Raw genomic sequence first — 16228 nt, 5'->3', positions numbered from 1 at the left:
TCACAGAGGTTTGCTCAGCAGCTTAGTTTCCTGACCAAAGTAACTGCATCTCTCTGCCAGGATGCTTTAGCAAGTTTCAATCAATAATGTTAACTTGAAGTGAGTGTTGACCTCCTTGAACTTGAACCCACTGTAACATTTTATTACAAAGATTGGAGGGTATAATAACTCACTGTTTTAATGAAAGAAATAGACTGTTTTAAGTCTTACAAAAGCCATCATTTATATAGTGATGTTAATTTTGAGGGTTGATGTGCTTTAATCTCCCATTTCTCTTGCCATTCTGTGACAGAAATGCTGAAGCCATATGAAGGTTACAAACAGTGTTCACTAATAATGGGCTCTCATGTCCTTGCAGGTTTCACTTTGATGGATATCCATAGTGTTTTCCCATGGCATAATTCTACCGAGGAAAATCACATCTTGAAAACATAGCTAGTCCTTTCACCTTCAAATGTAGTTAGTATAGTTTATAAGAGAAATATCAACTAAAAATAAATAAGTGACTATTTCATCTTACTGCTTTGATCTTTTTGTGCTTCCAGATTTAATTGATGAAAAATAAAAATACTTACAGAACAAAAAGAACTTCATACAGTATAATTTTTATATAGGCTATATAGTCTTACAAGCAATCCCTGTGTGTTCTCTTGTGGAATGTTATTTTAACTGGGCAAAGATGTGCTGCATCTCCCTTGTTGCGTTTGTTAATGATGTAAAGATATGTTGATTTGGTTTACCGTACTTGCCTAAAGGCACCTGATTGGACTAGTAAAAATCTGAATGGCCAATAGCTAAGCAGGAGAGAGATATGAGGGACTGGCAGTCAGAGAGAATAAGTAGGAAAAGAAATCGAGGTGAAAAGAATATGAGGCAGAAAGAAAGAGACAAGCCTGGGCCAGAAGTCAAGTATCCTTCCAACTAGCCATGGAAAAAGCAGGAAAGTAAGATGTACAGAAAGAAAGAATGGCAAATAGCCCTGAGACAAAACATAGACAAAGAGAAACAGATTTAAAAAATAAAAAGAGCTAAGGTAAGGGAGATCAATCATCACGAATAAGAAGTCTCTGTGTCATGATTTGGGAGCTGGTTGGTAACCCTAAAGAAAGGCTGTTAGCATTCTCTAAAATGCCATTTTTTTTTAAAATAAAGCTTTGGCCTAGGAGGTGGGCAGAACGGAAGTGAATGTAGAGTCCTGAGATGTAGGCAGAGGATTAATGAAGCCACTGAGAGAAGATGAGGAAATCTGACTGGAGTGGGGACTGAAGCAATAGCAGAGACCCTGATGGAGAACAACGAAGCTCGTCGAGCACTCTGTCCAGGCTTCTGGTGAAGACAGCCACCTACCAGTGACTGACAACCAGTGCTGGAGTACAGTCAAAGTAGTCCTTGAAGTCAGTGCTTCAAATGAAATTCAATTCTAGTGAAGCTAAGTTCCCTTCAGAGACTGGGATGTGGGGCCCAGCAATGTCAAATTTCAGTGTGTGATTAGCATTTTTACTTTCGAGGTCCCTGTAGTCAATGCAGAACTGGGAGTCTATGCTACTGTGGCCCAAATTTTACTTTGAATGCTGTTCCAACGACAACCTTGACTCATGAAGCCCCAAACCTGTTCCTATTAGTACGTAGACAAAATGGGATCTCATGAGCAGATCCATTTTATAAACATTTTAAACATTTAAACATTTTAAAACACCATGATTTACTGTGAGTGCTCATTGCTTTACCTCTTGCAGAAACACTTCAGGAAGAGTCACTGAAAACAAAACATTTCTATAAACTCAAAGAAGATGAATAAAAACAAAGATGAACAAACAGATTCATACACGTTACAAAAATATGACATATCTTCCACTCATGTCCCTCCCCAACTAAATCAAGTCACTTAAAATGGAATCCAAAATTAAAGAGGTAGCTGAAGTGTCTGAAAAATAACTTACTATTTTATTTTTAAAAGAATTAATGAAAACAGAGTCAAACAGATATAATCATTAAATATTTCCATGACCTTGAGAAGGCTATCTCCAAGATGAACGGAACAGTAAATTTCACTCTGTCATGGAGGAAAATGTCCAAAATTGAAATATTAAAAATGAAATTGACAGAAATATGCAAAATTTCTTTAACATAAACTAATCTCCTTATGTTAACATTCATTTTGTTAGAAAGTTTACAATTCATCACAATAATCCTTTTAATATTTCCATCATTATTTATTACTTCAAATATAAACATAAGAAAATACAGAATGAATACATCAAAGATACAACATTTGAAGTCATTCAAATGTTTGTGCTGTTCACCAGCTATATAGACTAGACTACAGACGCCACCTATTTTCCCTGCTGTTAGTAGGAACTAATGTATTAGATGTTCACACTTGATGTAAAGATTAAGCTGTCCTTTTTAAACGCCATTATAAAATTGTTCATATTCCTATGCAAAACAACTTTTTGGAATGTTTGAGACCTTTCAATAGGAAATACTATAAAATGAATCAATGGGTGTTTTAATGAGGTGCTAACCTGTTCACATTGCATTTTGTTTCTGTGAACTTGTCCTAAGATTTCTATATAGAATACCTTAAAGATACTACTCACAGATGTCTGTTTCAGAAAATCGAGTAACCTTATTATCATTCTCAATATACACACATTACAGAGCCACCTCACATAAAATCGTGAGCAAGCAGATTTTACTTGGGCTGTTGGAAACTGATCACAAGAATACAATGTTCTCATAATAATGTTTTGTTCCACCTTTTGTGCTTTGGTTCATAGTCTAAGAACTTCATGTATACAGGACTGAAGAAAAAAGACTCTAATAGAAGTTTAAGTAGTGAGGCAGAAATCTGTAGCTGTCAGTCCCTATCTAAATATAAATTTACCCAGAACAACATGTCAGTATAAGTGACGCACTGAAAGAATGCAGCAAGCTCAATAGTGCATCACAAAGTCTCATCCCATGGAAAAGGTACAATCATAGATACACATATTAACTGTGACATTCCTGTGTGGTTTTTATTCAACACCATGATATCCTCTCAGTCACAGTGCTGCTACGATATTGAATAATTCCTACATAAGGTATTCAAAATGTGAGGGAAAGAGACTGAAACACACACAGCAACAGCAAAACCACAAGGGTTGTAAGCAACAGAGAGGAAGCTTCATTTATCATTTATTTTAAGAAATGAGAATGCTAACTTCTCACCCCTCCCAACAACCTGCAGCTCATTATGTAAAGGGCTGTCACGCTGATTTACAGGTGAACATATAGAAACCTTATCAAGGACAGTCTTTCCCTAGGCTTCCAAAAGTACATTCTAAATATATGTGTGCCACTTTAATGAGAAGAGTGATGAGAGCCATTTCTAAATGACCTACAGATGTGTTTATTTAGCACCTGCCTATCTCTATTGAGCACATTTTTTTTTCATTTAATTCCACGTACTTCAAATGGGGAAGAGTGGGCAATTGCAGCCACAAGTATTTATTATTCATGTGAAATAATCTAGTCATTTCTTTAAAGGTAAGATGTGTTGATAAGCAAAACTTGAGGAATACTCTGAAAGGTAGGAATGTGACTTCTTTTCTTTTAGATAGAGAAGTAGAATTATTTGGCTACACTCCACCTGCCTCAGCAAACATACGGCGCTCCCCGTACTGGGAACATATGGTCGTAAAAGGTGAAATGTAATTACTGCAGGGAGAACTAAGATTTTCCATATGCCTAATCTCATTGGGAGAGTCTTGCAATTTGCTAGAGGTTCAAACCAAAGTTGCCTGGTCTTAATTGTATCTGAAAAGCCTTCCCATGACTGACACCACCACGTATCATTTCCAGAGCTCCTCACTTTATCAAGATCTAAGGAACAGCAAGGAGAAGTTGTGGAAAGACGTCTACAGCTGGAAGATCAGAGGAGTGCTAGGAGATGCTTGATTCAGGTATGGCCTGGATAATTCAAGCATTATCACACAATAGTTATATCTACCTATACATGACCTAAATGACAAAACACGTGGAAGTAAGGGAGGGGCTAGTTAGGTAGAAGAAGAATATGAGTCAGAGGGAACAAGTTAAAATTAAATAAAAAATAATAAATGTTATCTAAAGGCCTTGTCCAGATAATTGAAGTTAAGAAGATTTCGCCTATCTTACACTTGTAGTGTGTGCTGTTGTGGTGTTTTACTTCATGTTGTAGAGGTAGGGACTAGCCATGGAACATTCACAGGAAGTGTCTGGGTGCGAGTAGCTCTTAGAAAATCACAGAAGTCCTTCGCTCCCCTGATTTCCAAATATTTCTTTGAAAATTAGCTCTGCCCATTATGGACTTTGTGTCTTAAAAATGAAAGAAGATAAGAACTAGGTCTCAACAACTCCACAGTGGTTTTCATCCCTTCTATGTATCTTTGGGCCTGTTTTCATAACCAAGGCAGCAAACAGAGGAAAGAAAGGAAGGAAGAAAGGAAGGGAAGGGAGGAGGTAAGGAGGGAGGGAAGAAGGGAGGAAGGGAGGGAGGGAGGAATCGGAAAAATATTAAGTGTAGTCTGGCTTATCATTCTCTCTCTCTCTCTCTCTCTCTCTCTCTCTCTCTCTCCATCTTTTTATATGCATTTATCCTTACCTCTGTACTAATATTTAACTCTGTATTAAAATCTTTTATAAGTATTACACTACTTTGTTTAATAAAAAGACACATAAATTATGAAAGAACATTTAAATCTACTTTGTAATTTTAACTTGATTTTTAAATTTTTTTGTAGTATATGAGTATATAAAGCTTATCATAATTAAAAACATGAAGTAAAATGCAAAGTTCACTAGCTTTAATTTGGGTGGGCTAACTCTATAAAAGTTCACTAGATGTGTAGATTTTTAGGTCTCAATCTTGCTGTTTTTTTAATTTTCATGTCTTGTATAATAAAGTTTTAATTAGAGAATTATTCTCTTCTCTACGTTCTCCTCTTTTATTTGGTCACCTCAAGACTAACTATAAAGTTTAGAGCTACATTTTGTAGCTGTTTTCTGACCAAACAGCTACTCTATTCAAAGATAAGCAATAGAGGGTTAATATTACTTTACATTTCATGTTTAATTGGGTAAAAGCAGTATACAATTTATTGTGTGTTAATTCCACTTAACACAAACAGGGTTCATCAGAGATGGGGGATCTCCAATTAAGAAAATGCCTCCAAAAGATTGGGCTGTAGGCAAGCCTGTAGTGAATTTTCTTAATTAGTGATTGATGGTGGAGATCCCACTCAAGTGTGGGTAGTGCCATACCTGCAGTGGTTTTCCTGGATTCTATAAGAAAGCAAGCTGAGCAAGTCATAGAGAGAGCAAGTCAGTAAGCCGCACTTCTCCATGGCCTCTGCACCAGCTCCTGCCTCTAGATTCCTGCCTTGCTTGAGTTCCCGTCTTGATTTCCTTTGAAGATGAACAGTGAAATGGAATCTTAAATAAAATAAACCTTTTTCTCTTCCAGTTGCTTTGGTTATGGTGTTTCATAAAGCAATAGTAACCCTGACTAAGACAGTGTGTTTCCTAAGCTTTTTTCAGAAAATGCATCTAAGTGGTGCTGAATTTTGTGTCTTAAGTCCTATTTTGTCCCAACTTAAAAAACAAAGCAAAACAAGTCTCACAGATCCATAACTTATGTAAAAATTGTCCGCTTTAAACACATCTGGGCATAGTTTTAATATCCAAAAAATGGATTCCTTAATCGATACAATGGTACATGGACAGGGTCTCTTCCTCTTTTGTCCCCCGCCCCCACATCTGAGTATATCTTGATAGCCTCTAAAATTATTCTTTCCACCATTAAAGGTGCATTGTAATGCTTCTCTAAGAATGCTTTCCAGTAGGCTCAAATTACTTTGAAATGCTCAACCGAAGGATAATAAGAATAGACAGAGATTAATCAGTTTCTTTTAGAAAGGCTGCCTTCTTGTCCCAGGGAAATATGCTCATTTGCATGGTTGAAGTATAGCATACTGAGTTCTTCGCCCCTGCTACCCTTCTCAGTCAAGCCTAACACCCATGAATCACTGGCAAGTGTAATGAGGCTGTAAAAGATGTCCTGGTGGGAAGACTCTGCCAAGTCCCTTAGGATTCATGAGAAGACAATTTATATTTGTGTTTACACAAAACTTTTGTCACATTATAAAGTGTTTCAGAAAAGACCAATTGCCACTAAGTTGTTGATTTTGCATAATTTTATATTAAGTATAGAATAATGCATACAAGTTTCTTTCTTATTTAAAGCTCCAGTGGTTTCCACTGAAATCAATGTTTGGTTAACCAGGCACTAAAAAAGCCTTAGTGTTATTATTTGTTTCTGGACCATATGAATATTATATTGTTAATTTAAAACTAACTTCACAGTGTGCAGTGAATATGTCATCATAATGAATATTTCTTGCAGATGCTACACATAAACAGCTTGTCAAAATTTGTTTCTCTGTGTCTCCCAAATTTGTTATCAATTTCATTGGCTATGCAATTTATTTCCTTAGGCCAATCACTCTTTAAATTGACTAGTCAAATGCATCATAGCAAATGATTTTCAGAAATCAGTAGGCATGAGAAAATGCATATTCAGCTCACAGACTTTTAATTGACCCTACTCACACCTACTGATGGCACTCCTAGACAATCTATTTTGTTTGTTGTTGCTCATTTCACTAAACTCTAAATTCACAAACTGCTTGTAAAATCTATCTCCATAGTTCTGAGTTATATTAGCTATATTGGAATGATTTATCTAGCAGCCTACTGTCAGTAAATTCAGGCTTAGTTTGGCCATAAGAATTGAACTTGAAGAAAACCCTTTTAGAACAGTAGATAGCAATGGCTTTTATTGCATTGGCCATTATCTTCAATTATTTTTGATTCTCACTAAGTGGGGGTGAGTTTATATTGTCATCTAGTGGGTTAAGAGCGAGAATTTTCTGTGGTGTCTAATGAATATTTCAGTCTCCTATGATAAAGAATGATCCTGTTGAAATATCATTGTGTAAAAATTGAAATAACTTGGTATATTGTGTCTTAAAGAAGTTAATTTGAAAGGCATATAAGATGACCATAGAACTTTTTTGTGACACCTTTGAAGTCTGAGTCTGTAATAATCCCATGTTCTCAGGTTTGTTTGTTTGTTTATTTGCTTCCACATATTAAAACCTCTATCTAGAGATCCTCTGTATAATTTTTCTCTATCTGATGTGACCCATTCCCTTAGAATCACCTATAAAATTCTCTGTAGTTAACAGCTTTAAATAATGCAAGCTACATTCGCTTTTTACTGATAATTTACTTAGTTTCTCTCAGGAAAAAAAAAGACAGAGAAATTCCTCTCCTGTCCTACTTTCTGTGCTCAGATATTTGAATATACATTAATGGAATTATGGTAAGAAAATATAATACAGTTAAATCATAAGATGAACTTGAATAAAGGGTCATATTTGATAAATATCAGATTTATAATAAACAATCCAACATTTCACTGTAATATGTAGAAATTTACTATTCTTTAATCAGATGAATACAATAATTAAATAGAATATATTTAAATTTATAATACTAGTTTATGATATATGTCTTATTTATTTATTTATTTTTGATTTTCGAGACAGGATTTCCCTGTAGCTTTTTGGTTCCTGTCCTGGAATTAGCTCTTGTAGACCAGGCTGGCCTCGAACTCTCAGAGATCCGCCTGCCTCTGCCTCCCGAGTGCTAGGATTAAAGGCATGCGCCACCACTGCCCGGCCGACATATGTCTTATAAGGCAGGTGAACTAGTCACCTTTAAGAGATGTTCTGAGCTTGGTGGTGGTGGCGCACGCCTTTAATCCCAGCACTCGGGAGGCAGAGGTAGGCGGATCTCTGGGAGTTCGAGGCCAGCCTGGTCTACAAGAGCTAGTTCCGGGACAGGCACCAAAGCTACAGAGAAATCCTGTCTCGAAAAACCAAAGAGAGAGAGAGAGAGAGAGAGAGAGAGAGAGAGAGAGAGAGATGTTCTGAGTGAGAGAAAATAAATTCTAATAAGAAAAATTTAGAAAACGTTAAGTAGAAAAACAGAAATAATTTTGAAAGTTGAGTTTCAATTAATATATATTCCAAGGTGTTTCATATAGATATACATGTACTAATATTTCCTTGATAGTTTATTTCAAATGTTCCAGCAATTCCAATACAGTTTTCCTTTGAATATCACCAATTTTCATAGCTTGTTTCCAGGACTGATAGACAGTATTGGTAATACAAATTCAAATAAAGAGATTGAAGTTTGTATCCTTCTTTGTTACTTTTAGGCTTTTCCACATATGATAAAATTTCTATATAATTAATATAAAATAAGGGATTATCTAGTTGATACACCACATTAGTCCCTGGGGTTGATTCACTGATCTTGCTTGCTAAGCAGGAATCTCATTCCTCCTTCACTGTTCTATGACTATGTCCCTCAACCTGAGTAAGTCCTTGGTCAAAACCCTCCACACAGAGGAGGATCTTTCATTGCCAATCATACAAGAGTATATATGTTTCCCAGATTGACCCTCCAAACAAACATTCAAAAATATTCTATCTGAAGACAAGAATAACAAAATTTATAATGATCTTGATGAAAATGCTAAATTAGCAAGGTGTAGTGGTGCATGCGTTTATGCCTACCAGATTGCTGGGAGTCCCAGGACAGACTGATCTTCATAAGGAGTTCTAAGCCAGGCAGTGCTATGTAATTATAAAACTATCTTTAAAAAATTTCTAATCATTTTTTTCTGTTAGAATAGCTTGCATTATCTCTATTTAAGACTTCTATTCTGGAATTTAAAGTTAATAATGTCATACATATGTTTAAAAAATATCTTTATATGATCTTTTCAGAGTTTTACTTAGGAAACATCATTGAAATATATTTCTACTATAGTTTAATTGTGTATTTGCAAGTAATAAAATTAATTTCTAAATATTGGCTGCTTGTGAGGGTCTCATAAATCACGAAGCTGAATATCAGTTATAAATAAAACCAAACACAAATGTAAAGTTACTACTATTTTTTTTTGTTTGTTTGTTTGTTTGTTTTTTTTGGTTTTTTCGAGACAGGGTTTTTCTGTAGCTTTGGTGCCTGTCCTGGAACTACCTCTTGTAGACCAGGCTGGCCTCGAACTCCCAGAGATCCTCCTGCCTCTGCCTCCCGAGTGCTGGGATTAAAGGCATGCACCACCATCGCCCGGCTAAAGTTACTACTATTATAAGTACCATGTTTGAACATTCCTAACTATATGTCTTTACCAGAAGTAGACAATTTATTAATGTACCTTACAAAAGATTGTACATATTGTTCTATTTCCTGTATTGTATAAACCAATGAGAGTCAAGAATTTATCATATAAGCCTATCAAAATTCACGTTTCATCACTGGTGCCCATAATCTTTCACTGACTTCCGGGTGTCTCTGCCAGACTTTGGGATCTGAACAACTTGGTTCAAGACCAACGTTCAAACATGCCTTGCTCTTTTAGGATCCCTGGGCTGCTGCTATTTGATTTTCTTGGCTAGTTAGAGCTATTCATTTGCTTCCATCGCTTTGCTTCCTACTCTGAAATTCTTCACTAATTTTTCTTTGTTTTCTGTGCCAGTTCTTAGGTTTGGTTCTGTAGTCCAGGTATTTGGAAGAATCCCCTGTAACACTGCATTGCCAGGAGTCAGCTAACACTGCGTTCTCAAGAAGTTAGCTAGTCTATACCTTCATTATGGACTCATTTCATTAATTCATCAGTTTATACATCTACATCTACCAGAAATGAAAATCCTTAGGGTAGGCATAGAATCTTTTGAAATTATAACAGAAATATGTTATTTATAACATAAAAAAGCTTTAGCACTATTTGGTAAAATGAGTGAAAATTGAAAAACCCGCTTAATGGGCCCCCATTGTCAAAGACATCTGCACAGCTCATTAATGGATAGAGGTGGAGCTGGTACCTGAATGTAGCCTTTACCCCTACTTTTTAATCTCTGTAGGCTATGGAAAGAAAAACTTTTATACCAAGCCAGCCACATACCCTCAGTTGTCAATTTGTTTGGCCTTCAAGAAGTGCTGGGGCAACGGTAACGCAGAATTTGTAGGTTTAACATGAGACCCACAATACACTTCAAGAGGAAACCCATGCCTGATACTATCTGAATGGCCAGGAACTTGAGACTGAATAGTACGGAGAACAAGAGCTGACCCAAACACAACTTCCCCTTCTCTCAAAAAGAAATCAATGAAATAATGTGTAAGGATATTCTGCTATCTTCATAGACTGGTGTGCATTTTTTTGTCATCTGAGAACTTTTCCCTAGCAGAGGATGGGAGCGGTAGAGCCCCACACCATACATGATGCTGCAAGAGTGTCTAAATTGGAGGTCTCCTTTGTATTCCTCCCTTAGGAGATCCGAGATTCCTACAAAAGAGGAGGAGGAGGAAAGATTTCAGGAGTCAAAGTGGGTGGACAACACCCAGAAAACATGACCCACTGAATCAACTAAGCAGACCTCAGATGGGCTCACATAGACAGAAGTTATAAACATAGAGCTTGCGTGGGTCTGGATGAGATCCTCTCATATATGGTAAAGCTGGGGTGTTTGTGGGACTCCTAACAGTGAAAGCACGTGTGTCTCTGACTCTTTTGCTAGTTTTTGGGTTTCTTCATCCTATTGGGTTGCCTTTACCAGCCTTAATATATTTTTTTTTTTGCCTCGTATCTTGTTTTGTTGTATTTGGGTATTTTTTGTAACTTCTTTTGTTGTAGATGGGTGTTGTCTCTTGGAGGCATGATCTTTTCTGAAATGAAAAGGAGAGAGAGAGTGGTTTTGGAGGAAAGAAGAAAGGAGTGGATGGAGTAGAAACTGTGGTCAGGATGAATTGTAGGAGAGAAGAAACCATTTTCAATTAAAAAGATAAAATTAACAACTTTGACAGCAAAAATCCAAAATAACGAAAACAAACAAAAGTCCACAAATGATACATGTCATTGCTATGAAGTGATTCACTGGAGTAAAATGAAAAACTATTCTTATGCTGCTATTGAAATGCCAGAGAAGATGGTGTCCTTGTCAGAAATTAAAAAAAAAAAAAAAAGAAAGAAAAGAAAGGAATAAAGCTTGAACACGTGAAAAAAAAAAAAGAATTCTCCAAATGCCTATTTATGAGCTGTGAGCATTACTAGCAAAAATGCCGATAATGGCTGGGTGATGGTGGCACACGCCTTTAATCTCAGCACTCGGGAGGCAGAGGCAGGCGGATATCTGTGAGTTCGAGACCAGCCTGGTCTACAGAGCAAGTTCCAGGACAGGCTCCAAAGCCACAGAGAAACCCTGTCTCGAAACCCAAAATAAATAAATATGCCGATAATGTATTGGACACATATAAGAACAACAAAACTCAAGCATTATTTATCTACAATCACTAGTGTCATGAATAAATAAATAAATGAACAAATCTCAGTGTTGGTCTCACTTCTTCAAATACTTCAGACATTTTTACTCTCTTATAAGTAATATAAATCTTACTTATTGTATCTTGCTATTCGGCAAAATATTCTTTCCTTGAATCAATTTGGGTGTTCCTAAACCTCACTCTACATGGCATCATATTCCTAAATCTTCCCTTATTTTCTCATCAACACTCTTCAGTATAAAATATTCCAGTATTCTCTATTGTATTCCCTATTTTGAGGACAGAGCTTAACATATAAATCAATAAACTCACATTGAAAAAAAATACTTATTTGAAGGAAAATGAGTTATTCAAAAAATACATTTCATAAATTTATGTATGGCATAAAATTTTACCCAAATTTGTTGTAATTCTTTCTGAGTTTCATAAAAACAATTCCTTCCCCTCTGGATCCAGCAATACCACTCTTGGGAATGTACCCGAGAGATGTCCAATCATACTACAAAAATATTTGTTCAACTATGTTCATAGCAGAATTATTTGTAATAGCCAGAACCTGGAAACAACCTAGATGCCCCTCAATGGAAGAATGGATAAAGAAAGTATGGCACATATACACATTAGAGTACTACTCAGTGGTAAAAACCAATGACATCTTGAATTTTGCATGCAAATAGATGGAAATAGAAAACACTATCCTGAGTGAGATAACCCAGACCCCAAAATACAAATATGGTATGTTCTCACTTATTAGTGGATTCTAGCCATAAACAAAGGACATTGAGCCTTTAGTCTGCGATCCTAGAGAAGCTAAATAATAAGGTGAACCCAAAGAAAAACATATATAGATCCTACTGGAAATTGGAAGTAGACAAGATTGCCAGGCTAAAGTTGGGAACATGGGGGTGAGTTGGGGGGAAGGGGAGAGGGGGAGAGAGAAAGGAGACAGGGAGGATCGGGGAGAGCTCGGGGGAGTGGGGCCTTTGAGATGAAGGAAGTATGGATATGGGAGGAGGGAAGGAGATATCTTAATTATGGGAGCCATTTTGTGGTTGACAAGGGGCCTGGCTCTAGAGCGGTTCTCAATTGTCCTTAGGAATGTCCCCAGCTAGGACCCTGGGCAGTGGAGGAGAGGGTTCCTGAATTGACCTTGTTCCATAGTCAGACTGATGACTATCTTGAATATCACCATAGAACCTTCGTCTGGCAACAGACGGAGATAGAAACAGAGACCCACATTGGAGCACTGGACTGAGCTCCTAAGGTCCAAATGAAGAGCAGAAGGAGGGAGAACATGAGCAAGGAAGTCAGGACCATGAGGGGTGCGCCCACCCACTGAGACAGTGTGCTTGATATAATGGGACCTCACCAAAGCCAGCTGGACTGGGACTGAACAAACATGGGATCAAACTGGACTCTCTGAATGTAGTTGACAGTTGGGGCAGACTGAGAAGCCAATGATAATGGCATGTACCGACTTTTTGGGATCCTAGTCATTTGAATGTATACCTTTCTAAGTCTAGATGGGGGGGGGGAGGGCCTTGGACTTCACACAGGGCAGGGTACCCTGCCCTCTCTTAGGACTGGAGGGGAAAGGAGGAGGGTGAGTGGGGGAGCAGGAGGAAAATGGGAGGAGGGGAGGAAGTGGAAAGTTTGAATAGTATTATTTATAAAGCAATAAAAAAATAAATAAAAAAATTTATTCCTTTTGTCTGTTAGGTATTTCTTCACAGTGGCTTATTTCTGTGTGTGTGTGTGTTTTATGTATATTTGTAATTTATTATCATATATATAATTTATTATTATATTTCTTCTCCTCAAGGGGTACTTTGGGTTCACTATATAATATTTTGAATGATGAATATGATTTTTTAAAAATTTTACATGTTAGCCATTCTCACAATATACTTTGATGTTTTGACATCATTCTACAACTCATTTTGTCATCCATAATAAAGGAAAAAATAATTTTCTTTCTTCATGTGATTTAATATAAAATTTGTATATATAAGTCTCATCATACCAGACACTAGTAGTCTTTTAAAAGTCTTTATTTCATAATTTCCCCTAAAATTATGTTGTGATTTAATGGATAGTAGTCATGATTAAAATTTGATTAACAAAAATATACATGGTTATATACTAATATGTGTATGTATATGTGTGTGCAGACCTCAATGCCAATAATGCAATTGATAAAAATTAAAAATACACATTCTAATTTTGCTTTTAGGAACATAATATAGTAAATCATTCAAATGCTCAAACTTTTATTATAAAGCAGGGGCAAATAATTACACAATTCTTCAGGAATTTCAAGGGCATTGATTTTGAAAATAGGGACTTAAACCTATTGAGTGGAATAGAAAAGAAAACAAGATATCTAATGAATATGCGTTTGCTATTGAGTGAGAAATCAATTTTTGTAGCAATCCTATATAACCAAGTATAAATGAGTGGCACTTAGGACAGGAAGATGTAAGATAAAACTAACAAGAAGCCTTTAATAAGATGTTTTTATAGTAAAAAGCATTTCACTGAAAACACAAACAGAAAAGCAAAGCTTTAACATGGGAAAACTGTAGGGAATTCATTGCCCTGGTAAATCAAACATAGCAGGAGTCTTTGAATCATAAGCCAGGAGTGTTGACATGTGGATAAAGAAGTGAGGGGAAAGCTGGAAAGGTAAAACACAAATGAAAGAACCAAAATAAGAGCACCAATTGCAATTGTCACAAAATTTCCTTCATTGTAATTATGACATTGTAACTAGAACTATTTAGTGAACTCTTCTAATAAAATGGGATACTGCTGGGGTTTTACATGTTATAAACGTCACTGTCTTCAATTTCCCTAAGGGAAGTTTAAGCTTTGCCGTTTTCCTCAATGAGAGGCTCTTGTGCACCTCAATTCTAAGTCTTAAAACATAAGCAAGGAAAGTAGCCTCACACTATTATACAGAAACAACGACAAACACATTGGACCATTATATTAGAAGAGCCCAAGGAACAGATTATTTTACAGTCTTTTGAAAAATCAAGCAAATACATGTACCGCATATAGATTTAAATGAAAATCAGGCATGGATACAAGTAAAACAATTCATTTTAGACAGACATGAGAAACTTCTACTTAAGGATTTTCTAGCATTAAATTTAAATCTCTATAAAGCTTATCATTATTCCATAAACAGCAGTATATCGTTGTATCTGACTATATGAGGAAGGAAAGTTCCAGTCCATTAATAACTCAAACCACAAGTATTCTGTACATACTGAGAATGAAACTTATTCAAGTATCCTTATTCAGGTGAATAGATATGCCATTCAATTATCTAAGAAAGTGACTTTCCTAACATAAAATTAGAAACATCAAAGTATTGTTCTATATATTGTGGGAGCACACTTTGATATTTCCTCTTTATTCCTTCACTGTATACATAGATTATGTTTTGAGAAAAGAGAAGAACTCTACAATCGAAACAACTAAGGGCTAAACAACAACAACAACAAAAAAAAAACAACAAACAAGAAAAAAATGAACCTTCTCTTCCCTAGCCCTTCAAACACAGGAAGATATAAAAGTATTTCTTAAGCATAAATTTGAAAATGAATTTGCAAAGTAATCACCATGCTAGAAATTTATTGGCTGTTCACTACCACAAAATTAACCTGTCAATTTGGATAGCTAGCTATATTCCTCTGTTTTTAGCTGGCAAAAGAAATTGCAAATAACTTGAGACTAAATTGCTTGTTTTATAAATCTGTATTTTATCTGGGGTTAACTTATAATATGTACATTTTTCATGTTATATTTTAGATATAACAAAATAATATACATTTATAAGGTTCATTGTAGTTTTCTAATAATTTATGTCTTATTAAACATTCAAACCTTTCCAATTTGTGTATTATATGCACATTTGTATTGATCTATAAAATACTACAATCATATATACTTTATATGTAAAGTGCCTTAGCAATAATCAAAGACAATTTCGAATTATGGTTAATCAGTAAATCTAATGACTCTATATTTTTCAGGATTTTTGCCCATCTCTGTTTGCACATACAACAAATTGTGTGTGTTAATATATGTGTATGTGCCTGGGTGTCTGTTTATGTGTTTGCTTCTCAAATAGGAAACATGTGCCAGTGAGTATATTTCCATGTGTGTGTGTGTTTGTGTTTGTATGTGTATGTGTTTCTTAAATAGGAAGTCCATTCTTCATGATTAATTCAGGGAGCAAACACAAAGAAGTCACCTCCAGGCTGTTCAAAACTCTCTCTGTCTCTCTCAAAGTCTTGCAGCTTTCTTTGAAGAAAGAATTCCAGCATGGGGACTATATTCTAAATCTCACTTTAAAATGGTACTACTCAAAGAGAGCCAAGCAGAGGCCATAAAACCTTCAGCTAATTTGGAAGTGTTTTTCCACATTTCAGGACTCCGTGTCCTTGCAAGCAGCTGAGCAATTCCCTCATTCCCTGAGCCTGAGCTGTAAACTTTACATATGTGAGCAGTACAACCTCTCCAGGTCTTATGCTGCCAGCGTTTTGGAGCCTCTGAGTTCCCCCTATCAAACGGAGCAGGTGGTTAAATATTCAAGGTCACTTGAGGGACAAGGTTTATTGTAGTTCATGGAGCAGTGGATTAAGAATAAAAGCCAAGTGACAAGTCTGTATTCAGTTACCCCACTGAACCATTTAAAGGGGCACCAGCAACTTCCTTTCATTATATATTGTTGCTAATTTTGATGGAATACTTGGATATTCCCATTTGAATA

Source organism: Chionomys nivalis, chromosome 3 (assembly GCF_950005125.1).
Source record: "Chionomys nivalis chromosome 3, mChiNiv1.1, whole genome shotgun sequence".
Taxonomy (NCBI): Eukaryota; Metazoa; Chordata; class Mammalia; order Rodentia; family Cricetidae; genus Chionomys; species Chionomys nivalis.
The sequence above is the reverse complement of the archived record's forward strand: the minus strand, read 5'-3'. Positions refer to the sequence as shown.